At 47.5% G+C, this 25,439-nt stretch overlaps 1 protein-coding gene across 2 annotated transcripts in view; it reads left to right on the top strand.

Moving 5' to 3' along the window:
• The window catches only part of MAN1B1 (mannosidase alpha class 1B member 1), a 727,728-nt gene that overhangs the window by 522,353 nt on the left and 179,936 nt on the right, over positions 1–25,439 (top strand). The gene's annotated exons all lie outside the window — the stretch shown is intronic.

Raw genomic sequence — 25,439 nt, 5'->3', positions numbered from 1 at the left:
GGAGTATAAAAGTTTCTTAAGTTGGTCAAAGGATTGCCTAGTATGTGCCACCTCTGTGTAATCCGGGAGGAAAGCAATCTGGGACCCATTGTAGGTTATTGACCCCTTTGCGCGGGCCATTTGGAGCAGTGTGTCGCGATCCGTGTAGTTTAATAACTTGGCGATGACCGTGCGTGGCGGTGCGCCTGGAATAGGTCATCCCGATGGCATGCAGTGAGCCCTTTCAATGGAAAAGAAATTTGAAACTGTTTTGGGTGCAAACATATCCATTAGCCATTGTTCAAGAAACCGCTCCACGTTAGGCCCCTCAGTGTTCTCCGGCCGTCCTAATATGCGTACGTTGTTGCGCTGTGATCTGCTCTCTCCCTCGTTCACACGTTCTTCCATTGTCTTCAGACGCTCCATCACCCTTGACATCTGTTGTTCCACAGAGTGGAGTCCATCTTCCGTGTCAGAGATGCGACGTTCCGCTTCCCCTGTACGAGAGGACAATTTTTGGAGGTCATGGCGTAGAAGTGACAGATCCGCACTGTTGCCGTCCATTTTCTTTTCCATGGAGGTGCAGGAGTTAGCTATGGCATTCATCACATCCTTTAAGGAGATGGTTTCTTCCATCACCACCGTGTCACATGGCATTGTTTGATCAGTGTGAACAGCCGCCATAGTAGTTGCATACTGCTCCTTTTTGCTCTGGGTGGAGGCTTTTTAAAGTTTGTCTTTGCCCATGATGCGTGCATTATTAAGGAGTATTATTAATCGGTTCACGTAAGCAGGGACAGAATGTCAGCAATCGTTGAAACGGTGACCTCCCAGCAGTACGTTCGGTATGTTATTGGGAGATGTGTTTTATGGTAGGGGCGCCGGTCGGCTTGACTTATTCAGCGTTTATCTCTTGTCTGATCAAGAGAAATTTGCTAGGGGTGTCAATTCATTTGGGAGCTCAGGACAGGGGGGATTTCGATCTAATAGGATACAGTAAGTATAGCTGCAAAGGTAGTTCCATCCGGTATCGTGAAGTCCAGAAAAGTCTTACAGCCTTGTCTACCTCCATGTCACACTGCATGTGTATCGACCTTGTATCACAATCACCAGGTTCAGGAGCGTTCCTGCACGTATTCTGGGAAGTTCCCAATATAAAGGCACCCTCCTTCCCCCAACGCCCTCCCAGTCCCAATTCCTTTCTAACACTCCCGGGTTGTCCGGTCTCAACAGGCCCCACACTGGAGCACAGTGGTAATCCTTACTGGTCTAGCGTAGTCTCTTCGCCAACAGCGGCTTGAACATTGCACTGTGTTGTCAGTCCAGCGTCTTTGGGCTATCTGCAACTATTATATTTCCTGGGGGGGTCAGTGTGTGCAGGAGGATGTTGCCGGGGGTCTCCCGATCACTCTGCAGGTGCGTGATAGGGCAGAGTATGTGCGTCAGTGGAGTTACTTCTATTCGCGCTCACGGTTCCAGCTGCAGCGTTGCATGGAGTGTCCTGGTTCCTGTATCCGCCGGTATATGGCTCATGTAATGGACTGCGAGATGCAAAGTATTACCAAGCGTATTAGGGGAGGGTTTCCATATTCTGCTCCTCACTGCGTAAGCTTTCTCTCTAGCCACAGTTTCATTGTTACTCTGCTGTCTCCCCCTATTCAGTCTTTGCATTATGGCATTGCCGCTATAAAAGCATCTTGCAGACCCAGATGGGTGACCAGGGACACCCGCTACTTCCTCCCCCTCTGTGCCTCCCAGTTTGCCCTCCACTGTTACCTCCAGCTCTTGCCGGCAGTCTTTCCCCTCTGGGTGGCACTGGTATGTTTTGCAAACCTCTTATCCAGTGAGGGCAGTGGAGGGTCTTGCGCGCTCCTCTGACAGCTCAGGCTGTTTTTCCCCTAAACAATTGTTGGATGCTGCCGGTGCCCGGTGTCTCTACTGCCAGGTCCGCCCAGCTGCTTTTGGGCACAGCCGCCAATGTCTCAGTGCGCCAACAGCAGATCCCGCTCCTCCCCGCCTCCTGTCTCTTCCCTCTAGTCCTCCACAGACCACCGTGCACCGATGGTACATCCCATCTGCCGGCAGCCTGCAACAGCCCGGGCGGGCTGAGCCGCACTTGCCGGCACAGCACTTGCCATCTTGATGAGCTCCGTTCGCGCTTCACTGCCGCAATGTTCCCCCATCGATTCCTCTGTCGGGAGGTGAGTTCAGCAATTCACGTTTCTCCCAGTGAGTCTCTAGGTGTTCAGCTCCAGGAGGTTGTATTTATTCCGCACTCTACCTTTCAAGACAGGATGGTTACACAGGATATCTGGCGATGGCCACAGGAGCTCTCGAGGGCTCACGTCCTCATTGCTCGTCTGTTGGCCACACCCCTGTAAGTCATTTCTGATCAACATTAACATCCCCGCTCTTCACTGACATTTTTATTTATTTGATCTTGTTTAGGTGACCCGAGGGACTTCTGAAGTCCCCTTGCCATTGCATCCCTTCTTACCTTCCACAAGGTATATACTTTTGGGTTGCCCTTAAGTCGTCCTCTCCCAGTGGTGTCTCGTCACGCATCTCTGGCCTAGAATGATTGTCAGATAAACATGTTTTAGGGAATAGGTTGGTGGTAGATGCTCTTTAAATTTGGCTTCAAGCGTGCAAGCAATTTGACTGCATTGGTAGCCCAATTAACCTTTTTGGTAGCCAATGGGGTACCAGTGCTTGTTTTTTTAAATATATTCTGCTCCCCGACATTTTGTTTTCCAGGATGCCCATTTGTCTAAGTGACCACAAGGTGGCCTTAAAATGGCCTTTCCATGTGGGTTTTGTGAGATTCCTGGACTTGTCTTCTCTTCCTGTGGGGGGGGGGGGCTTTGGCTGAGTGGCAGTCCGAGTGAACAACTACTGTGGTTGGTCATCCATCTTGTCCTCTGCCTCCTGACCCTTTTTGGTGATTGGCTGGCTGTTTTGGCCAACCCCCTTTGACTGGGCTGTTTCAGGTTCTGCCCTGCCCCTACCACTCTCTTGCTATTTGGTAACTAAACTTGGAGGTGGCGGGCCTGCCAACTTGCTGAATTAGTTTTCCACTGATTCACAACAATTTTAAAACCCTCATTTGGCAATACCTGCGGAGTACAGGGAGTACAGTGGCTCAGGCCTTTTCTTGTTTGGGTTTTTGGCTGATAAAAGTCCAGTCCTGATTTCCTGAAAGTGATTTCACACATGTTAGGTGAAACCCTTCACTTTAGAACTGTTTCTGGTCAGCTTTATCGCAGCATGGCATCCTGACGTTTACCACCAGCATCTTCTGCTTGGCTGTGGGCTGCTACAGATGTCCAGAGGGGTGCAGATATTTCATTACTATGCTAGATTACCACCTTTTCCGAAAGTCCCTCTTGCTCCGGTCCCCATCCTGGAATCGTTTGGTGCGGAGCTACATTCATCGTGACCACTGGTCAGTTTTTGTGACCTGTAAATATTCAATTGCATAATGATATGCCCTTTTACAAGCTAGCAGCTTCCCACATGTCATATGCTTTGACTTTGCTACTTCTGGTTTCCTCATCCTGTACTTTTTTTCTCACAAAGACAGAGCAGCTGGATCAGTGTTAGAAACTGAGCAGAGAGACTCCGCTCCCCAATACTGATCAAATGTGCCAAGTCTAGATTCATGTTCTGGCGCTTTTGTTAGTGCAGAGTCTGCTGCATCAATGTGACCTCTAGTAGTGGTTGTTTCTATGGGTTTTATTTTCTTGTGTGCCTCGTATTGACAAATTGTAATCTAGCCACAGAAAATAGTCTAATTTGTTCATAATGTTTTGCTTGAATTTCATGTTTTAATAAATGCAAGAACTTTTTAACATTAAGAAACCACATTAAAAAACGTCTTTGCGCTACTCATGAAAACTCATTGCAGTAGTGTTGTGATTAATTTAGCGATGTAAGATGCTAGTAAAGGTCCTGAAATGTTTGGGATGTTCTAAAAAGTTGCCAGTACTGTTAACCAATTAGACAAGTTCCTTTGGATATTGCCATGAAGTAAACATGTTGAAATGTTTCAGAAGTTTAACGAGTTGAAATTGTTGCTAAAAGAAATATACAATGTTTCAGTTTGTAAACTGGGAGTTATTGGTTACATAACCGCTTTTAAAGAAGACTTTAAGCAGGTAATTTCAAAGTAAATGTATAAATTGATAAACCGAGGACTTTAAGCTTTTCGAACAGGAGTCACGTGCATTTAGAAGTTCTCAAATGTCTACATTTTGTCAAAGTTCTAATTTAATAGTTAATAACTATGTATTTAACAGAAATGCTCGAAGGTTCATTTCTGAAAGGGATAACACATTTGGCTGCTGAAAAGATGGAAATCTTTAGGCACTGAACTGAGGAATATTTGCAAATTAGTTGTATGTGAACAGATTGATTCGATTAATTGAACAATTGTAAAAATCCTTGTTTTCCACAAACTAATAAACCCATTTGAGTGCTCTTGTTATCGATTTTCATAGTGATAACAAATATACAACTTGCAAAACGTTCTGTTGGTTTTTGCGTGGATATTTCTACCCATGATGGGCAAGTCCTTTTCAGTTTTAACTTTTCAGTCTTGGATTCATCCTCTGAAACAGCCCTCTACCATATTTCCCTCTACAGTGGTTGTCCAATGACTTTCATATTCAGAAAGGCCCTGTGATGCTGGAAATGCATTGGAGGGACAGGGCCTCCATGTCCTTGTCCTGTAGTCCTTTTTCATTTGTGTTCTGTATTGTTTTCTGCCCAGGAGTCCATGTGGGACCCCTGGCAGTGCAGCTCTTCCTGTTTCTGGTTTGGTGTACAGACCCATGGGGTGCCCTTATGCAAGGCTTAAATTAGTTTTCAAAAATTGATTAGCAGAATTTGCTAATGAAAATGTTTTTGATTAGCAAACAGACCCATTTGATTAGCAATTTTGTACTAATACTGTTAATGTCACCAGAAGTTATTTGTACCCAGCAGTTTTGCGTACCGCTGAAATAAGACAATAGTGAGAGGAGTCAGGCCTTGCTAATTATTTAAACTTCAGCTAGACCTGCAGGTCGGGTAACTTAGTTTACCTTTTCAACCCAAGAGAAATGCACTTGACCCATGGCAACGAGGACAACAAATTTAAAATGGGATTTCTGTAAAATGATGTATGTCACTACAAACCCACTTAATGTTTGGCACACTGCTGCCACCCAGAGGCCAGCCATGCACAGTGAAACCTTTGACATTTATTGCAGACAAAGTAAATGTTTGTTTGTTTATTTATTTGTAGCGCGCACCAGACCCGACGGTATCCGGGCGCGTGTTCAAGAATACTTTAAGCTTACATGTTACAGTTACACATTTCAGGAGGGTTACAAGGTGCATTAGCAGTAAATGATGACAATGTACGTGTTACAGTTACAACATTTCAGGTGGGTTACAGGGTGTGTCAACAGTAAGTGATGACAGTATGCGTGATTACATGCGCAGATGAGTGTGCACAGGGATGTGTACACAGTAAGCGTTGAGTGTCGGGAGCAAGGTGGGTTAAGCGGGTGATGAACGCGGTATGCGTTCGGCTGCAGATTAACAGGTGCGTCAGACATGAATAGTCCTAGGCTAGTAGGTTAAAGGTCATTTTCTTTGAGCCATTTAATGCAATTGAGTCTGAAGTGTGGATAGGATTGGACAGATCTTAAGGATGATGGGAGGGAGTTCCATAGCTGGGCCGCTTTGACAGGGAAGCTGGTTCCTCCGGCTGTGCTCAGCTTAAATGGGGACACGGCTAGTTGGTTGGTGTATGCTTCTCTTGTAGGTCTGTTAGAAGTTCTTCTTCTGAATCTTTCTGTTAAGTATTTGGGGGCTAGGTCATTAATACTTTTGAAAGCCAGTGATGCTGTTTTGAGTTTAATTTGGTCAGCTGTGGATAGCCAGTTAGATTGTCTTCTGACGTCTGAGATGTGCTCTCTTCTTGGGATTCCTAGGGCGGCTCGAAGGGCGTTGTTCTGCAGGGTTTGGATTTTTTGCAATGTGCGTTTATTGGACCCTATGTATAGTGCATTGCAGTAGTCCAATTTGGATAATACCAGGGCTCTTGATAGGGTGAGGCAGCTGGCAGTGGATAGATATGGTTTAGCTGCTCTAATCATCTTACAGGTGTAAGCGGTGCTAGAGGCCATCGCATTCACCTGCTTTGTTAGGGAGAGGCAAGAGTCGAGGTAAAAACCTAGTGTTTTTACTTCTTTCGCTACTTTAATGGTGTTGCCATCTATGACAAATGATGAGTAGTCCTCGTTCAGTTTTTTTATATTTTGTGTTCCCCAGTATGAGTTCCGTTTTGTCATCATTCAGGCATAGACCATGATGGGCCATCCATACCTGAATGGTGAGGTATATTCTGTTCACCAAGGCCAAATCCTGCTCATAATCCCCCGAAAGTGGGATGAGAATCTGAGTGTCATCTGCATAGTTTGTGTAGGTCACACCCAGAAGGTCCAGATCATCGAACAGGGGCTTCGTGAAGATGCTATACATGGTCGGAGAGACACAGGATCCCTGGGGGACGCCACATGTGATAGGTACTGGGTCAGCCGCTGCTGAGGTGGAGAAAACTCTCATGGTTCTGCCGCTTAGGAACGACCTGATCCATGCAATGGCATGTGTGGAGAAGTGGGCCGCGGTTTCCAGGTGGGTACAAAGCACATCATGATCCACCAGGTCAAATGCTGCTGAGAGGTCCAGTAGGAGGAGTAGGGCAGTTTTTCCAAGATCTCTCAGCTCATCGACTGGGGTCTTGAGATCGATAAGTGCAGTTTCGGTGCCATGTTGAGGCCTGACGCCTGACTGTCTGGTACCTAATAGTTGGTGCATTTCCAGATATTTTTGGATCTGTAGGTAGGCCACTCTGTCTAGGATTTTTAGCAGAAATGGTACCGTGGTGATTGGCCTGTAGTTAGTCGGGATGGCAGGGTCCAGGGTTTGCTTTTTAAGGAGGGGGAGGACCCATGATTGCTTAAGATTGTCTGGTATAGTGCCTGATGCAAAGGAAGCATTAATAAGTTTGGTGATAAATGGGGAAAGGTCTCTGGCCGCGTCTTTTATCAGTTGGGCTGGGCATATGTCGCCTCGACAGTTAGTTGGTTTGAGCGAGAGTATTATTTTTTCAATCTCCAAGATTGTTACTTTGGTGAAGTTGAATTTGTGTTCTGGCTTGGTGGGGGTGGGTGGTTTACCACTTGGATTGGTTGAGGTGGGTATAGCTTGTTTCTTTTTCTCAATTTTGGTTTGGAGTGTGGCAATTCTGTTGTTTAGAGCTTTTTGGATGTTGGAACACCACGTTTTATTTTTATCGCAGTTGTCTGGAGCAGGGGTAGGGTTTTCTAGTTCCTTTAGTATAAGAAATAGTTCTTTGGTTCCAGACTTAGCCTGTAGTATTCTGTTGTTGAAGTTTTCTTTTTTGGCCTTCCTTATTTCATTTTTGTAGATCTTAGAGGCACTGATGAGAGCTATTTTGTTAGTCTCTGATGGAGTTAGTCGCCAGGCGGATTCGCATTTGCGTTTTTCAATTCTTAGGGATTTGAGGTGAGGGGTGAACCAGGTATTTAAGTGTGCTCCGGGCTTGCTTTTTCTCATTTTCAACGGGGCGATGGCGTCCAAGGCTGTAGCCATGGTTGAGTTGAATTTGTTCACTAGGGCTGTTGGGTTTAGCGATTCAGATAAGGAATTTAGGGTTGGGAGGATAAGTGGTAGCAGTTTGTCTGTAGTTATGTTTTTTTAATTTCTGGTCGGTATTGGTGGGGCCAGTACAATTTCCTTGGGTTGGGTGGTGTTTTCATTTATCAGAAAGGTTATTAGTGCATGGTCTGTCCAGATTTGTGGGCAGATATCGGTGATTGTTACATTACAGTTGTGGTTGGCTACCCAGTCGAGTGTTCGACATTTTTCGTGGGTGGGTTGTGAGATTCTTTGGGTAAATCCCAGTTCTGTGATGACATTGGCGATGTTAGTCGCTTGCAAGTCTTTGTGGTCATTGAAACCTAAGTTCATGTCTCCTAGGAGGATGGCTTGCAATGAGTTTTTTAGATTATTTGAGAGGATCATAGAGATGTCCTCCTCAAAGGTTCCAATGGGACCTGGAGGCCTATAGATGAGGTGTACATTGATAGATTGGGAGGGTGATGTTGAGAGTTTGGCGGTTAAGGATTCACAAGATTTGGTGATTGAAGGCATTTCTATTATGGCGAGGTTGTTTTTAGCGATGATGGCTAGGCCGCCTCCTCGAGAGTTGGTTCTGTCCTCTCTGAGAATGTTGTAGTTAGGGGGCAGGGCAAGCATCAAAGCGGGTCCTGCTGCTTGGTGAAGCCAGGTTACCGTTATGGCTAGAAGGTCATAATCGCCTATTTGGATGAGATCGGCAATTTCGGTGGCATGTGCTATCAATGATCTAGCATTAATGAGGGCACCCTTCAGCGGTATGTTTGGTTTGGGTGTCGCAGGGGTGACATGGCTTTCTTTTTGGTGGGTCTGTTGCTTGATTTGCGGTGGTTGTTAGTGGGACTGTCAGTGTGGGAATCTCTTTTGGTGGGGGAGGTGTCTAGTTTGGGGGCATTGCGTTGGTGGTTTCTTGTATTGCTAGGTTTGGTGGCTAGTCTGGCTGGTGGTTCATAGATTTCGGGTAGTCTAGATCGTAGTTTTGCATTTCTACTTAAGGTATCGCATGGGATATTTGTTATGGGGTGGTGGTTGGTAGGTATCTTTATCTCTATAGTTTGTGGGTGTCATGATCTCTGCTTCCAAAAGATCAGGACTTGCCCGACTCCCTTGGAAGCAGACCCATAACCCCGGTTCCGAGTGCCAGCCAGTCCCAATTGGGACCTTTTGGACCCTGTCCTGGCGCCAGTGGCACCAGGCTCATAAAGATGCCCAGTCCCAGCGATGGAAGCGCCGGGCTCATAATGCTTGGGTGGACTTACCTGCAGCAGACCATGCTGCTTACTTACCTGCCAGTTGAGCCCCTGATCCTCTTCTGTTTGGGACTACTTTTCCTGTTGGGTGGGCAGGAGCCACTCCCTAGGTTCAGAACACTGGAACTCTTCTGGAAAGCAGGAACTCTTTTCTCACCTAGGCGAGGCTGTGGAAGGAGACACCTAAGCACTACAGGAGGCTATTTAAACCACACCCGATGGATGAATCTTGCTTTGCGTTATTCTGCATTCTCTGCAGCAGAACGCTCATCGTGTCTTCTGCTTCTGATCCTGGGCCTAAGGGAACAAAGGCTTACCATCCTGGAATCCAGTCTTCAGCAGCCCCTGTAAAGACAAAGAAAGAACAGGTTAGCACTACGGTCTTCAGTGGCAGCGCATCTCTTACCTGGTCCATCGGCTGTCACCAACGCCTCGCGCTGCATTCCGGCATCTGAAAGACAAAGGCTTACCTACTCTTCGCATGCTCCGGAGGTCTTCGCACTGCATTCCGGCATCTGAAAGACAAAAGCTTACCAGCTCTTCGCACGCTCCGGAGGCCTTCGGCGCTGCATCCCGCACCTGAAAGACAAAAGAAGGTGCGTTTAAAGACATTGGGCAACTTTATTACTCACGTGCCATTACTCCTTCCCATGCCGAATCCAGTGGGTATTCCAGCACCCTTCAGCTTCTCTAAAGCTCCGAACTTGTACCTGCAAGATAAAAGGGACAGTTAGTGCGCATCGTGAAGCAGGCTACAAGCGCTTACTTACGTGCTTCCAGGCGCTTCTATTCCTCACGCGGGTTCGATCCTCAACTCTCATCAACCCGCCATCCGCCATTGCCGGAACCCTGCAAAACAAGAGATATCATTACAAAAGACTTTTAAGACATTTGAAGTGCCCAGAACTTACCGTTCGTGCAGTTAACGACGGACAGCAGTCCTCTGAGGTCAAGAGGCCTGCACCCTCATCCAGTGAAGAAACTGGTTACGGCACCCTGCCCCGAGGCAGATGGAGAGCTCAGCGTTCACTTACCTAAGACATCTTACTCTTCGAGTCAGACATACAGTGCACAGAGGTCCAGCCCAAAGAGCCAACCGGGTGTTACACATCACCTTTGAAGATACGGCATTCACCCAGTCAAGACCGGCGCCTCTGCGGGAATCAGGTGAGCGTTACAGAACGCAAAGCCTACCGCAAAGCTCCCACCCAGGCGCTATGGAAACCTCGGATACCGACCAGCTAGCCCAGTTACTTGGGGAACTAAGAGCAGAAGTGCATGCAGCCCGTCAGGAAACGAATGCTCTAAGAAGGGAACTGATTATTTCCAAGGAGCGAACAGACGATCTCGCTAGACAATTTCTACAGTCACAAGCAGAACAAACTCCGTTACCCGCATCAGGGGCAAATCTTCCTTCAACATCCTCTACGAACCCAGTGCAGATCAACCTACTTGGGAATGTACCTCTGGCTCCGCCCGAACGATTTTCTGGTGACCCAAAGAGGTTTGCAGTATTTATTAATCAGTGCCGGTTGCACTTCTTATGCCGGCCAGCAGCCTTTCCAACTGATCAAGCTAAGGTAGCTTTCGTGCTTTCGTACCTTAGTGGCAATGCGGCAGACTGGTCGATCCCTCTAGTTAATCAAGATGATCCGGTTCTCCATGATTTTCAAGCTTTTCAGCTCAGTATGGAAAAACTGTTTGCAAGACATTCACAGGGGCAGGCCTTGGACAATGAGCTCCTTTCATTGCGACAGGGTAATCAAGACCTTTTGGCTTATATTGCGTCTTTCAACAGACTGATAGTGGAAACTCGATGGCCTGAGGACAAAAGGATTACGCTGTTTTATAGAGGTCTACGTGGAGAGCTCAAAGATGTGTTAGCCCAAGTAGTGAATCCCCCGCAAGACTGTTCGGACTATATTGACTTAGTCGTTCAAATTGACCACAGACTGCAGAACAGGAAGGCCGATCGTTCCAAGTTTGATGCTCGAGTATTTTCCAAACAACCAACTCCTACCAAAGGAGTAGACTCCGGGGAACCCATGCAAATAGGGGGCCTGAAAGGACCACTAACACAAAAGGAGCGGGAAAGGAGAAAACAAATGCAATTATGCCTCTATTGCGGAAACTCGGGGCACTTTCTTCGAGACTGTCCGGTGAAACCAGCCAAGAAGGCAGTAGGAGCTGCAGTTACCAGGGTCACAAACTCTGAGCAGGGAAACAACCTCGCCCAACAAGAATAGAGGTCCTCTTGCCGAGCGTTAAAACCAGTTCCGTGACCTCGCATTTCGTGATACCTATGGTCCTCATTAGCCCTGAACATCCGGATCGATTACATGCGATTGAAGCTTACGTCGACAGCGGTGCCATCGGCAACTATGTGGATCATGAAATGGTTTTGAGGATGAATCTGACTCTTTGTCCAAAGGCTGTAAAGGACGTCATTACTACGGTGGATGGTACGGAGATAGCCTCCGGACCAGTAAAGCATACCACCCAAGAAGTGACGCTAGTAAGTCAAGATGGACACCATGAGAAGATCGTGTTCGATGTGATCAAGGCCCCTCAGTTCCAGATTATTCTAGGAATTCCTTGGTTAGAGAAGCACAATCCTCAGATCGATTGGCGAGCAAGAACGGTTCAGTTTCCAGAATGTGTCTCTACTTGTCACCCTCGACCTGGTGTTGCACTGGCAGCAATTTCCTCTGAGGCTCCCCAGTTACCTCCTGAATACCTAGAATTCCAAGATGTTTTCCGGAAGGATCAGGCTAACTCTCTACCTCCTCATAGGTCTTATGACTGCCAGATAGACCTGACACCTGGATCTACTCCTCCTTGTAGTAGAATTTATGCCCTCACCGAGCCTGAGAATCTTCACCTCCGACAATACCTGGATCAATACCTAGCGAATGGGTTTATTCGTCCTTCCAAGTCCCCTGCTTCCTCAGCTTTGTTCTTCGTTCCAAAAAAAGAAGGGGACCTTAGAACTTGTATAGATTATCGCGCCCTGAACCAGATCACCGTTAAGAATAGATATCCGTTACCTTTGATCCCTGAACTCCTGGACTAAGTCAGAAAAGCATGCATATATACAAAGCTGGCTCTTAGAGGAGCCTACCACTTGGTACGAGTAAAAGAGGGCGATGAATGGAAGACGGCCTTCCGCACCAAGTATGGGCTATTTGAATATCAGGTCATGCCCTTCGGACTTTGCAATGCCCCGGCCGCCTTTCAATATTTTATGAACGATGTCCTCAGAGAGCTCATAGATGTGTGTGTTGTTGTTTACATTGACGACATCCTCGTTTATTCTTCATCGGAAACTGAACATCGGAAACACGTGAAAATGGTCCTCGAGAGATTGCGTCAACACAAACTTTTCGCTAAGTTGGAAAAATGTGTTTTCAACGTGACTGAAGTTGAATTTTTGGGATTCATATTATCACCTAGCAGAGTGCGTATGGATTCAAAGAAAGTCGATGCAATTCTCAAATGGCCATCGCCATCCTCCGTAAAAGGTGTTCAAAGCATGTTAGGCTTCGCTAACTTTTACCGCAGGTTTATCCCCGAATTCTCTCAAATAGTCCAGCCCATCACCGCCTTGTTAAAGAAAAACAAACGTTTTGAATGGTCTACCGAGGCGGAACAAGCTTTCCAGAATTTGAAGACTAGATTTATCTCTGCACCGATCTTAAAACATCCTCGCCCAGAACTCCCCTACATCGTTGAAACTGATGCTTCGAGCCTTGCCATGGGGGCAGTTCTATCACAAAAGGACCCAGTAACCAATCAGTTGCATCCCGTGGCATTTTGGTCCCGCAAATTCTCGCCTCCTGAAATCAATTACACTATTACTGATAAGGAACTTCTAGCTATCAAGTCTGCCTTTAAGGCCTGGCGGCATTATCTTCTGGGGGCCCGACACACCGTTACTGTGATTACAGATCACCGAAACCTGCAATATTTGAAAACCGCAAAAGCTCAATCCTCTAGGCAACTCCGTTGGGCACTATTCTTTGCCGAATTTGACTTCATAATTACCTATCGACCTGGTACAAAAAACGGTAAAGCTGATGCCCTTTCTCGGATGGGAGTGGAAGAACATTCGATCAATCCTAAACCTGTACCTATCATTCCCGAACAAAGAATTCTAGGTGTAATCGCCACACAATCCATAGAGGAAGTTAAGGATAAAGCCAGGCTACTGGTAACTCCAGCAGACATACAGAATTGGCATCTGCAGGGAAAGGACTTTACGGTGAAGGACAACCTATTATATTTCCAAGAACGGTTATACCTGCCCAGCACAGATTTACAGAAAAAGGTAATCTCTTGTTATCACGATTCTTTAATGGAAGGACATCCTGGTATAACCAAGACCTCGGAAAAGATCAAGCGCTACTTCTGGTGGCCGTCTTGGAAAAAAGATATCAGAGACTTTATAATGTCCTGTGGAGTATGCGCCCAAAACAAGAGTCAAAAGGAAATACCAGACGGCCTCTTACGCCTTATTGACATCCCACCTCGCCCTTGGCATACGCTTTCTATGGACTTCATCACCGATCTACCTCCATGCTCCCGATACAATACGATCCTAGTAATCGTGGACCTATTCTCCAAGATGGCGCATTTCATTGCACTCAAAGGCTTACCAACAGCAGCAACTCTGGCCCGAGAATTTCTCGAAAACATCGTCCGACTGCACGGTTTTCCTTCAGTTCTCATTTCGGATCGAGGTAGTCAATTTATTTCTCATTTTTTGGCAAAGTTGCTGTCGGTCGGCTCAAATTGATGTGAGACTTTCGACCAGCCACCACCCTCAAACCGACGGACAAACCGAGAGGACCAATCAAACTCTGGAACAGTATTTGCGCTGCATGCTACAACAAACTGAAAAAACTTGGAAAGATATCCTTTGGATAGCCGAATATGCCTGCAATAACTCTGTCCACTCGGGAACTGGGAAGACCCCGTTTTTTCTTTTATACGGTAGTCACCCTCGAACCTCGGAGTTGGATCCACTCCAAGATCTTGGAACACCAGCAGTAGACCACCTGCATTCTACAATCAACGAAGCCTTTAAGGAAGCCGTTTCTCACCTTCAAAGGGCTAAAGAACAATACAAGAAAGGAGCAGACCAACATCGGAAGGAAGCCCCCCAATATCAAGTAGGAGATCAAGTCTGGTTATCCACCAAATATCTACCTCTAAAAGGACCACGCACATTCAACCCAAGATACCTTGGTCCCTATTCCATCACTACCATAGTAAATCCAGTAGCGGTCAAGTTGGACTTGCCCCCTCACATGAAGATACATCCGGTCTTCCACGTCTCTCTATTAAAACCCGTGCAACCTCAAACCCGACTAACTAAATCTCCAAAACCTATTCTAGTTGATGGAGAACTCGAGTTTGAAGTCAAAAGCATCCTGGATTCCAAGATCTCCAAATCTAAACTATTTTACCTGATTGACTGGAAAGGCTACGGTCCCCAAGAAAGATCCTGGGAACCTGCAAAATATGTCCACGCCCCTCGTCTAATCAAAAGATTTCATCGAACATTTCCTAACAAGCCCAAACCCCCGGGGAAGCCCGGTTTGGGAGGGGCCTTGAGGGGGGTGCTGTCATGATCTCTGCTTCCAAAAGATCAGGACTTGCCCGACTCCCTTGGAAGCAGACCCATAACCCCGGTTCCGAGTGCCAGCCAGTCCCAATTGGGACCTTTTGGACCCTGTCCTGGCGCCAGTGGCACCAGGCTCATAAAGATGCCCAGTCCCAGCGTTGGAAGCGCCGGGCTCATAATGCTTGGGTGGACTTACCTGCAGCAGACCATGCTGCTTACTTACCTGCCAGTTGAGCCCCTGATCCTCTTCTGTTTGGGACTACTTTTCCTGTTGGGTGGGCAGGAGCCACTCCCTAGGTTCAGAACACTGGAACTCTTCTGGAAAGCAGGAACTCTTTTCTCACCTAGGCGAGGCTATGGAAGGAGACACCTAAGCACTACAGGAGGCTATTTAAACCACACCCGATGGATGAATCTTGCTTTGCGTTATTCTGCATTCTCTGCAGCAGAACGCTCATCGTGTCTTCTGCTTCTGATCCTGGGCCTAAGGGAACAAAGGCTTACCATCCTGGAATCCAGTCTTCAGCAGCACCTGTAAAGACAAAGAAAGAACAGGTTAGCACTACGGTCTTCAGTGGCAGCGCATCTCTTACCTGGTCCATCGGCTGTCACCAACGCCTCGCGCTGCATTCCGGCATCTGAAAGACAAAGGCTTACCTACTCTTTGCATGCTCCGGAGGTCTTCGCACTGCATTCCGGCACCTGAAAGACAAAAGAAGGTGCTTTTAAAGACATTGGGCAACTTTATTACTCACATGCCATTACTCCTTCCCACGCCGAATCCAGTGGGTATTCCAGCACCCTTCAGCTTCTCTAAAGCTCCGAACTTGCAAGATAAAAGGGACAGTTAGTGCGCATCGTGAAGCAGGCTACAAGCGCTTACTTACGTGCTTCCAGGCGCTTCTATTCCTCACGCGGGTTCGATCCTCAACTCTCATCAGCCCGCCATCCGCCATTGCCGGAACCCTGCAAAACAAGAGATATCATTACAAAAGACTTTTAAGACATTTGAAGTGCCCAGAACTTACCGTTCGTGCAGTTAACGACGGACAGCAGTCCTCTGAGGTCAAGAGGCCTGCACCCTTATCCAGTGAAGAAACTGGTTACGGCACCCTGCCCCGAGGCAGATGGAGAGCTCGGCGTTCACTTACCTAAGACATCTTACTCTTCGAGTCAGACATACAGTGCACAGAGGTCCAGCCCAAAGAGCCAACCGGGTGTTACACATCACCTTTGAAGATACGGCATTCACCCAGTCAAGACCGGCGCCTCTGCGGGAATCAGGTGAGCGTTACAGTGGGTTAGTGTCTGGGGTGCTGGTCAGTCGGGGCTCGTCATCAGAGTTTGACGTTGCAGTGGGCATAGGCTGCCGTGTGTGGTTTGCTGTTGTCATTGTGGGGCAAAGGGTGATCAGGAGGAAGAGGATGGGGATCATCCTATAGAGCGTACAATGGCTGTCAACAAGGTGGCTAAGTATGGGCAGTGGTAACACAATGGCTAGGTATGGGCGGTACACTGGCTAGATGTGGGCTGCAAAATGGCTTGGTAAGGCAACACAGCGGCTGCGCGAATGAGTCTAGGTACACAGGGTTCACTCAGGTTCAGAAATCAGGAGTGAGGCTAAAATGCATGTGCAAGTAGGTTCATCTAAATTCAGGGATTCAAACGTAGGGCTAAGGTGCATGTAAAACAGGGTTCACTAAGTTCGGAGGTTGGAGGTAGGGCCTGGGTGGCAGATATCTATGCGGCACCTAGATTAGCAGTACCGTGGGCTAAGGCACACGGCAGAGCATCACCTAAATTTGAGACAGCACAGTGGGCTAAAATGCAGTACCTAGATTAGCAGTATAGTGGGCTAAGGCACACGGCAGAGCATCACCTAGATTTGAGACAGCACAGTAGGCTAAAATGCAGTACCTAGATTACCAGTATAGTGGGCTAAAAACACAGAGCAGGGCATCACTTAAATTTGAGATAGCGTAATAGGACTGTATATAGTCCAGTATATGTTAAATACAAGTTTCAAACATCTCTTGTAAATGCTACTCGAAGTTCATAAAATCCACTCAACTGTGCGAGGGGGCGAAAGGACTTTGCGAGCCGTAGGTGAGCGTCTGTAAAGCCAGCTGTCTCCTGCAGGTGGTAATATATAATACAATCATAAAGCAAAGTGAGCTATAAAGGCTAACTACATTGTTTGGGATTGCAGTAGATCTGTGGATGTACAGACTGGATGGAACTATTGATCCCTTCTCTGCGGAAGCATTTATTTTGCTTTGTGTATTCAGTATGTAAGAGGAAAGAAAGACTAAGCAGAATGGATTGCATATCTGGCAGAGAACTTGCCAAACTAGGTGGAATATTGTAGTTTGTCGTCCTCTCACTTTCCAGGTACCTGGTATAATGCAATAGGGTGATAATGTACAATCTCAAGGAATCATGGGTTGAATACCAGTTGCAAGATGTATGCAACCTGCAGGTTACATAACTAGGTTAGCTATCAAAAGCAGATCATGTGATCATGTATATTTTCAAAAGTTCACTAGTCAGGATGATGCATGGTCCCCAGCAAAAAAATAGTGGCACAATGAAATTCAGATAGACTAACCTAAACTTTACTCTAAAGCATGGAGATGATGCAGTGTTTTACAATATCAATACTGTAATTATGCACTATATAACAACTTAATTTTAGGAATGGAATTGCATGACTGTCTTTTTAAAAGATATAAAGTTGACATACTGGTCATTGCCAGACAAGATATAGAAAGCTTAAGAAAAGTATCATCCCGATTACTTCTGGTTTGCAATTATTTGAAACAAAAATTCTTGCCTAGCAGTTTTACACATGCCTTTGACACTTAAGAGTGGAGGATATGATTACTGCTGCACTTTACCTCCATTAGCAGTTGAAGTGAACAGTGAAAAGAGGGTCAAGAGAGCACTGAGGGCAAGAGAGGACTGCAAGGCAAGTTGTGCTTTCATTGAAGAGGGCAACTTAAATAGCTAACTTTGCTACACAAGTGTTCAATTGATTAGCAAACCTACATAATTGCATAGCAAATTGCTATACGACACTGCTTCTTTTATGCCTTGCTTATGGCACCCATGGGTGGGGGTACAACCCTGTGCCCCTAGTGTGTTTTTGGGCACCTGTGTGTGGCCCACAGAGCAGGGTATGGGCTGGTGGCAGCTCCATGCTGAATTTGACGGGTGCTGTCTCTGAGTATCCTCTATTTTGGGATACCCAGGCCCTGCCATTGGAATCAGTTGATTGCTGATGGGAAACAAGATGGTCCCTGTGGCCTCTTGCTTTCTATTGCCTGTTACCTTGTTTCCCAAAGTCCTGGGAAGCCCTGACTCTGTCCCTTCCCCCTGGCTGGCTGTTGGGTGGAAGTTCCATATATGGTGGTGTTGTGATGTCCAGGCCGGACTGGCTGGAGCCTTCCCAGTGACTGTATGTTGTGGGTACACCCTTTGGGTGGGACCTGGATGAATGGAGCGTGTGACCAATATGCATGTCTTGTTGTGGTTGTCTGGTTTCTGGTGTTTGACGCAATGACTGAGGCAGCCCTGCCCGAAACTGGTTTGAATGCAGTGTGTAGTGTTGAATGGCTGGGTACTTCTCCCAATACATATTCCTTGTTTGGTGTCTGAGAGGGAGGAGAATGACCTGAATGCACCGTATGCCCGATTGGCTGACTGACTGCTGAATGCCCTTCTTAGTGATTGGTTGCCTGAGTGTGACCACACAGAATGAATGGGAGATCACCTACTATATCTGGGGGCCTCTCACTGCTAGAAATCGTTCAGAAGCTGGAGTTGAAACTAACATTGAAACTGAAGCTGAATCTCGAAGCCGAGCCTGAAGAAGAAGGTTGACTGCTGTCTCCCTGCGCCGAAAGCTGAAAGCAGTCGAGACCGATCCAAGAGAGGACCTGGTTAAGCGCCCTCTTCCCGTGCTCTGAGGGACCATCGAGCACTGCTAACCTTCGCCAAAGCTCCCTGGAAGTTAGACCCTCGACAGGCTGCGACCGGAGACGGGGACCACCGAGGAGAATGAAGATGAACACCGGACATTCCGTCCACAGGCATCGACCAGGGTTCGCAGGTTTACATAAGCGCTGGAGGCCCATCGAAGCCGCGTTGCTCAGAAGAGGGGACCGTTTGACGCCGTGCCATCGACGACCGGAGCTCGCGCTCCATTGCCTAAGATTTGATTCATGGACGCGCTCGTCTGCACCACCGCCCGCCTTATCCCGCCGGAGAAGGCCAGGCCGTCGACGCGCCGAGGAGCATCCGCCGGTGGGTTTCCCGCCACTCAAAGACCATAGAGACGCCGGAGGACTCGACGCCCTTGCTGGTCCACACTTCTTCGCAAACTCTTTGCGGTCCTGAACTATCGACGTCGAAGTGCCCCGCGTGGCTCTTCCTTGCAGGACGTCTTCGAATCGTCGTCGTCGACGAGCACCGCTTGGACCGAAGCTTCCGCCTCGACGCCGAGTTAACTTTCTTTGAGGGATCTCGACGATCCGTGGCTCCTGCCTTAAAGGGAGCTGCTCAAGAAGGATCCATCGATGACTTGTCGTTGTACTCTGCTTTTCCAGGTACATTGGGGTGGTAGAAACATTGTAGAAGGAAATAAGACTTATAGAACAATATATGGACTGGGCTTGTGATGCATCTTTACTTTGCAGGTTGCCCAGGTGGGGGGGGGGGATCTCCACACAGAACTGTCTAGTGGCAGGGGCCAGTATTCTGCCAATTGTTCTAACCAACTGCTTTCCTCCTATATCTATTGTTGGTTACCTTTATTAATTGATTTGTGTGAATTTTGACCTGAGTACAGTTGATGAACTTTTAATGAAACCTGATAATAATTGTGGTTACACTTAGAACTGTATATTTATTTCTGATGTTTAATAATCTGCTTAGAATCACATGCTGTGCATAGTCCGACATCCAGTGGTCACTGCGGAGTATTGCATTTAGTTTTTTGTAGTCGAAAATGGGACGTCGACAAGGCATGTCTGTAACACTATCCCTATAGTGACGTGCAGTGTACCCACAATCCCTCACGCATCGAGGTCCCTCAGATTGTTTTTTTCCGCCCAGATATTGGTCGCCTATACGCGGAGCTCCTAGAGAGACATTGCAAGAAACTTTATTCGACCTTTGGTCGCCCTTAACTTATATTATTACTTACATTCCTCCTTCGGCGGCATAGCTGCAAAGCTGTTCACCGCCGATCAAGATCTCCGACGGCGGTGCCTTCGACGGAGGAGGTTGTTCGGCGTTCGCCGAACACGTGGCCTGGCCTCGACGGCCGAATACAGTAGGGAGAGTGGGGTCGTGGGACATTTATTGTTTCTCTTTGAGAATGCCTTTCCCTTTTCCCTCCCTTTCCTTCGGGGTTGTTGTCACATGCAATCTGTTCCTCCGCTATGGAGAGGACACCCTTTAGGTTTTGCCCGCGTTGCAAAGGCAAATTTACCTGGAAAGACTAGCATAAACAGTGTAACCGGCAGAGAGCGCCCGTCAGCGTACAGCAAGCAACGCCTGTAACGTCGACGGTGGAGGTACCCTTGACAGACAGTTTAGTTGTCGAGAGCCTGGCGAGGATTATTTCCACCGATAGCCAGAGACGGACGGCGAAAGAGACGTCGGTTACCGCTCATAAGGCCTGGGAAACGCCAAAAAGATCAGAAGGAAGGCAGGAACCGCCCGCTCCGTCGAGAGGGACTACTAGCCTACCAGAAGGCTTTTCAGAAGGCGAGGGGAACCTCTCTTTGACGTTATGGGATAGGGCAAAGCGTTTTCTAACGGAAGGCCCTCCCTTTTCTCCCCCTGACCGCTCCGGGGTACTTCAAACCCTAGAGAGACTGCAGTTCTGTATGGACAAAATGGAGAGGTTTATGGAGACCCAGAACCTTCCAACACCCAAGAGATCCAGAGAGGGACCACAGGAGGATCCCAGGGTCAAGTACCCCAGGCTGTTTGATCCCCCCCCAAGAGGATATAGATCTATATGACTTCACTGGAGAGGACCCCCACTTTCAGGAGGATGACGAATGCTTAGGCAATGAAGGGGAACAAAACCTAGAGGAAGGTTTTGAAGACAACCCGGATATGGGCGATGGGGGCTTCGGAGAAGACCCAGAAGAAGGCGCTTCACAGCCCTGGCAGTCCCCATCAGCGTTTTCAGACCCTGAAGCCATAAACCTGTCCCCACCCAAAGACTCACCTATTAGGAATACATCTCCTATAGACGATCATCCTACCTTTAATGTACTCCTACGCAAGGCAGCAGCGCATTTCGAGATCGAGACCAGGGAAACTTCTCCTGACATCGACTTTGTAGAAAAGATCATTAAGGAGAAACCCCCTGTCAGCCAAACCATTCCCCTCCTCGCCTCAGTAAAGAGACAAATTATTCCTTCACTATCCACTCCCGCGTTGATCAAAGGGGTCAATCCGAGGATAGAAAAACTATTTAGTCCTCCTCCATCGGACCCGTTATACATCATGGGCCACTCTGTAACAGACTCCTCAGTGGTGACAAATACCAGGACGAGAGCAGGGGTCCCGCTGTCAACTAGCAAGGCACCACCCGATAGAGGGTAAAAAATTGTATGCCCTAGGAAAGAGGATTACAGCCTCAGCTGCCTTTTCCGCAAGAATTGCCAACAACTCTTTGCTGGCAAGTTACACAGATGCACAATGGAGCAAACTACGTAAGGACATTGAGGAGGTACCGGAACCCCTACGTACTCGCCTTGTAGCCACGGTGACTGAAGGGAACTTAGTCAACCAAAGCATCATTAAAAATACTCTGGATGCTGCAGAGACGGCTGGGCGTTCCCTAGTCCAAGGAATCCTACTCAAACGCCATGTATGGCTACGTAATTCAGGCTTTAAACCTGAAACACAAGCATCTCTTAACAAACCTATAGAAGATGCAAACCTCTTTGGTAAGGCGGTGGATGAGGCACTAGAGACCGCAAAGAAGGAATTTGACACAATCAAGACACTAGATCACATTTCAAGGCCTCCCAACAAATATGGTTATGGCAACAAACGTTTTTTTCGAGGCCAACGCCAGCAGCAACAACAGCAGCAGCAAGACTCTGCAGGTAAATAGTCCTCTAACCAAAGCACCAGTTGACAATATAACCAAAGAGGACAATGTTGTGGCAAGGGAAGAGGTCGGGGTCCCTCCCATAGACGTTCCCAAGCTACCAACACCAAATGACTCAAAGATTCGGGTCCCCTCCCATGCTTCACCGGTCCTTCCAGCATGGGAGGGTATAACATCAGACCGCTGGGTACTATCAACCATAGCCCGCGGCTACTGTATAGAATTCAACAGTTCCCCTACATACAGACCCCCAAGGGGAAGACGCATGTCACCAGAACACCTTGCCATCCTTCTTCAAGAAGTGGACCAACTACTAGAAAAAGGAGCTATAGAGGTCGCACAGGAAATACCTCAGGTTCATGATAGAGGGCAAACCCTACCAGTTCAGAGTGCTACCCTTCGGCATAGCATCAGCGCCGAGAGTATTCACAAAGGTACTGGCAGTGGCAGCGGCCCTCCGAAAGGGTCCAAAACATGCTGTTTCAAATCCCTCAATATGTGGCCGGTCGAGAGGTGACGTTACGCAAAGCAATGCGCTTACTAGGAATGATGGCGTTGTGTATTTATTTGGTACCTCGCGTGCCTGCGCCTGCGCCCAATGCAAGAGTGGCTCAACAGCCGGTGGTGTCAGGCCAGCGGACAATGGGACGATCTAGTGGTGGTCTCGCAGGCCTTGGTTCTCTCGCTACAGTGGTGGTCGAAGGAAAACCTGGTAATGGGGAAACCATTCGCCACCCCCGCAGTGGAAGCCACTCTAACCACAGACACATCCCTCACAGAATGGGGGGGGCTCACCTATCCCATCAGACTGCTCACGGAGTCTGGACTCCGAGTGTAGCATCCAAGCACATAAACTTACTGGAGCTACTAGCTGTGTTCAAGGCACTGAAAGCCTTCCAGGCACACCTGCAAGGGAAGACAGTGATGGTCCTCACGGACAGTACCACAGCCATGTACTACCTCAACAAGCAGGGGGCACTCACTCTCCAGGACTGTCCAAGCTGTCCCAGAACATCTGGAAGTGGGCTCTCAGACACATGTTCCTACTGTCACAACATGTACCAGGGGAACTCAATCTGCTAGCAGACGAACTCAGCAGAGACTTCCCTCAGAGTACAAATGGCGGTTGGACGAAGACATCGTCTTCGATGTCTTCACACAATTGGGATTCCCAGAAATAGATCTGTTCGCAACTCTGGAGAACTCACAATGCCAAGATACGCCTCCAGGTACCCCCAGATCCAATCCAAGGGGAACGGTCTATCGATACCATGGTCAGGGAAATTTGTTAACGCTTTTCCCCCTGAATCCCCTTCTCAACAAGATAGTGCACAATGTGCACCAGGAACAGTTACCATGATACTGGTGGCCCCTATGTGGGCCAGACAACCTTGGTTCGCTCACTTGATGGAGATGTCCCTATCTCCTCCAGTGAAACTTCCCTGCCCGTACAACATTCTGTCACAGGACAAGGGCAGGCCACTATATCCATGCCCTCAGACCATGAACTTAGCAGCCTGGCTCCTGAGATCATAGAATTTGGACATTTACAACTCCCGCAGAGGTGCATGGACATTCTCAGGGAGGCTAGAAAGCCTAACACTCGTCACTGTTATTCTAGCAAATGGAAGAGATTTGTCATCTGGTGTAGGGGAAGGAGCATCAACCCAGTTGACTGTTCTCCCACACAAATTGTTCTGTACCTGACTCACCTACTAGACTCAGGCTTGGTGTTTAACTCTATTAAAGTTCATTTAGCTGCACTTTCCGCATACACCACTTCCCAACTTAGTGTCATGGTGGAAAGTCCCAGTTATTAAAGCCTTCATGGAAGGAGTGAAGAGGATCCACCCTACCATAGCTAACCCCGCTCCCGGATGGGACCTAAATGTGGTACTAACCAGTCTCACGGGGTCCCCCTTTGAACCCATGCACAAAGCAACACTTAAAGACCTCACTCTTAAGACTGCTTTTCTAATAGCTATCACCTCCATTAGGAGATTAAGTGAACTACAAGCGCTCTCTGTACTAGACCCCTTTGTTACAGTTCACAAAGATAAGGTGGTTCTACGCACACATCCTAGGTTTGCACCAAAAAATTCCATGTCAACCAGTCAATAGAACTACCAACGTTCTTTCAAAATCCTTCAAACCTAGGTGAGCTGCATACACTGGATGTTCGCAGAGCAGTGATGTTTTATATGGAAAGAACTAGACCATTGAGAAAGACTAATCAGTTCTTTGTCTTGGTGGCAGCAGGAAGAGAAGGAGATGCAGTTTCGAAATCCACGATTTCTAGATGGATTGTACAATGCATCACTCTCTGTTACACTCTTGCTAAGAGAGAACTACCCTTCAAGCCAAGAGCACACTCCACTCGAGGCACCGGGGCTTCCATAGCAAATGTCCCTCTTGAGTCCATTTGCAAAGCGGCAACCTGGAGTTCTGTTCACACCTTTACCAAACACTACTGTCTAGATGCCCACTCTAGATCTGATTCCCAGGTGGGACAAGCAGTATTAAGACATCTTTTCTCTACTGTTCCTTCTCACAACCCACCTCCAACTCCGGGTACTGCTCGCTAGCCTATGCACAGCATGTGATTCTAAGCAGATTAACAAACATCAGAAGACAATGCATTACTTACCGTAAAAGCATTTCTGATGGTTGTATCTGCTTAGGTTCACATGCGCCCACCCTTCCTCCACGCTCGGATGGAAGGAACATGGACTTTCTTCTATACCTCTCTTTTCTGTACTCACGTCTAATAGGCTCCCTCAGGGCAGAAAAAATACAAACAGAGGGACCTTGACGTGTGAGGGATTGTGGGTACACTGCACGTCACTATAGGGATAGTGTTACAGACACGCCTTGTCGACGTCCCCTTTTCGACTACGAAAAACAAAATGCAATACTCCGCAGTGACCACTGGATGTCGGACTATGCACAGCATGTGAATCTAAGCAGATACAACTATCAGAAATGCTTTTACGGTAACTAATGCATTGTCTTAATACATACGCCCAGACCCGGAGGTATCACGGCGTAGTTACGGGCAGCGTTTAAATACATCTTTATGAGAAAGAACATAGCCATAAGAGCAGTGGTATAATTCATTGCAGAGTATATACAAAAGGATTACATTTCGTGGTGGGCGTTATTAGATCTGAGGAGTCTGGTCTGGGCTTTCTTGTTGACTGTGTTGGTGAGGTATTTCGGCGCATTGTTGGCGATGCATTTGTGCCTAACGCTTAGGGTTTTGAATAGTATCCTGGCTTGTATGGGGAGCCAGTGATTATCTCTCCTGATATTGGAAATGTGCTCAGATTTCTGTATGTCTAGGGCGGCTCGGAGTGCTTTGTTCTGCAAAAGCTGAAGCTTGGCTATATTAGTTTTGGAGGTGCCAAGGAAGAGGATGTTACAGTAGTCGAGCTTAGATAATATAAGGGCTCTGGCTAGTGTAACGCAGTTGTTTGAGAGAAATTTGTGGCTTATGGAGATGAGTTTGGATGTGTAGGTGGTGGAGGAAGATAGTGTGTTACCTGTTTTGTCATGGTTAAGGAGGCGTCTAGGTAGACACCCAGTGTCTTGACTTGTTTGAGAACTGGGATTGGGGTGCCGTCAATGCTGAATGATTAGTAGCTCGGTTGTAATTAGTCAATTTTAGAGGGTGAGCCTAGTATGAGTTGCTCCGTTTTGTCATCATTGAGGCAAAGGTTATTATTCGCCATCCGGC

This window comes from Ambystoma mexicanum, chromosome 8 (assembly GCF_040938575.1).
Source record: "Ambystoma mexicanum isolate Mex_15411 chromosome 8, UKY_AmexF1_1, whole genome shotgun sequence".
Lineage (NCBI taxonomy): Eukaryota > Metazoa > Chordata > Amphibia > Caudata > Ambystomatidae > Ambystoma > Ambystoma mexicanum.
This window is presented reverse-complemented; position numbering and strand designations above follow the sequence as displayed.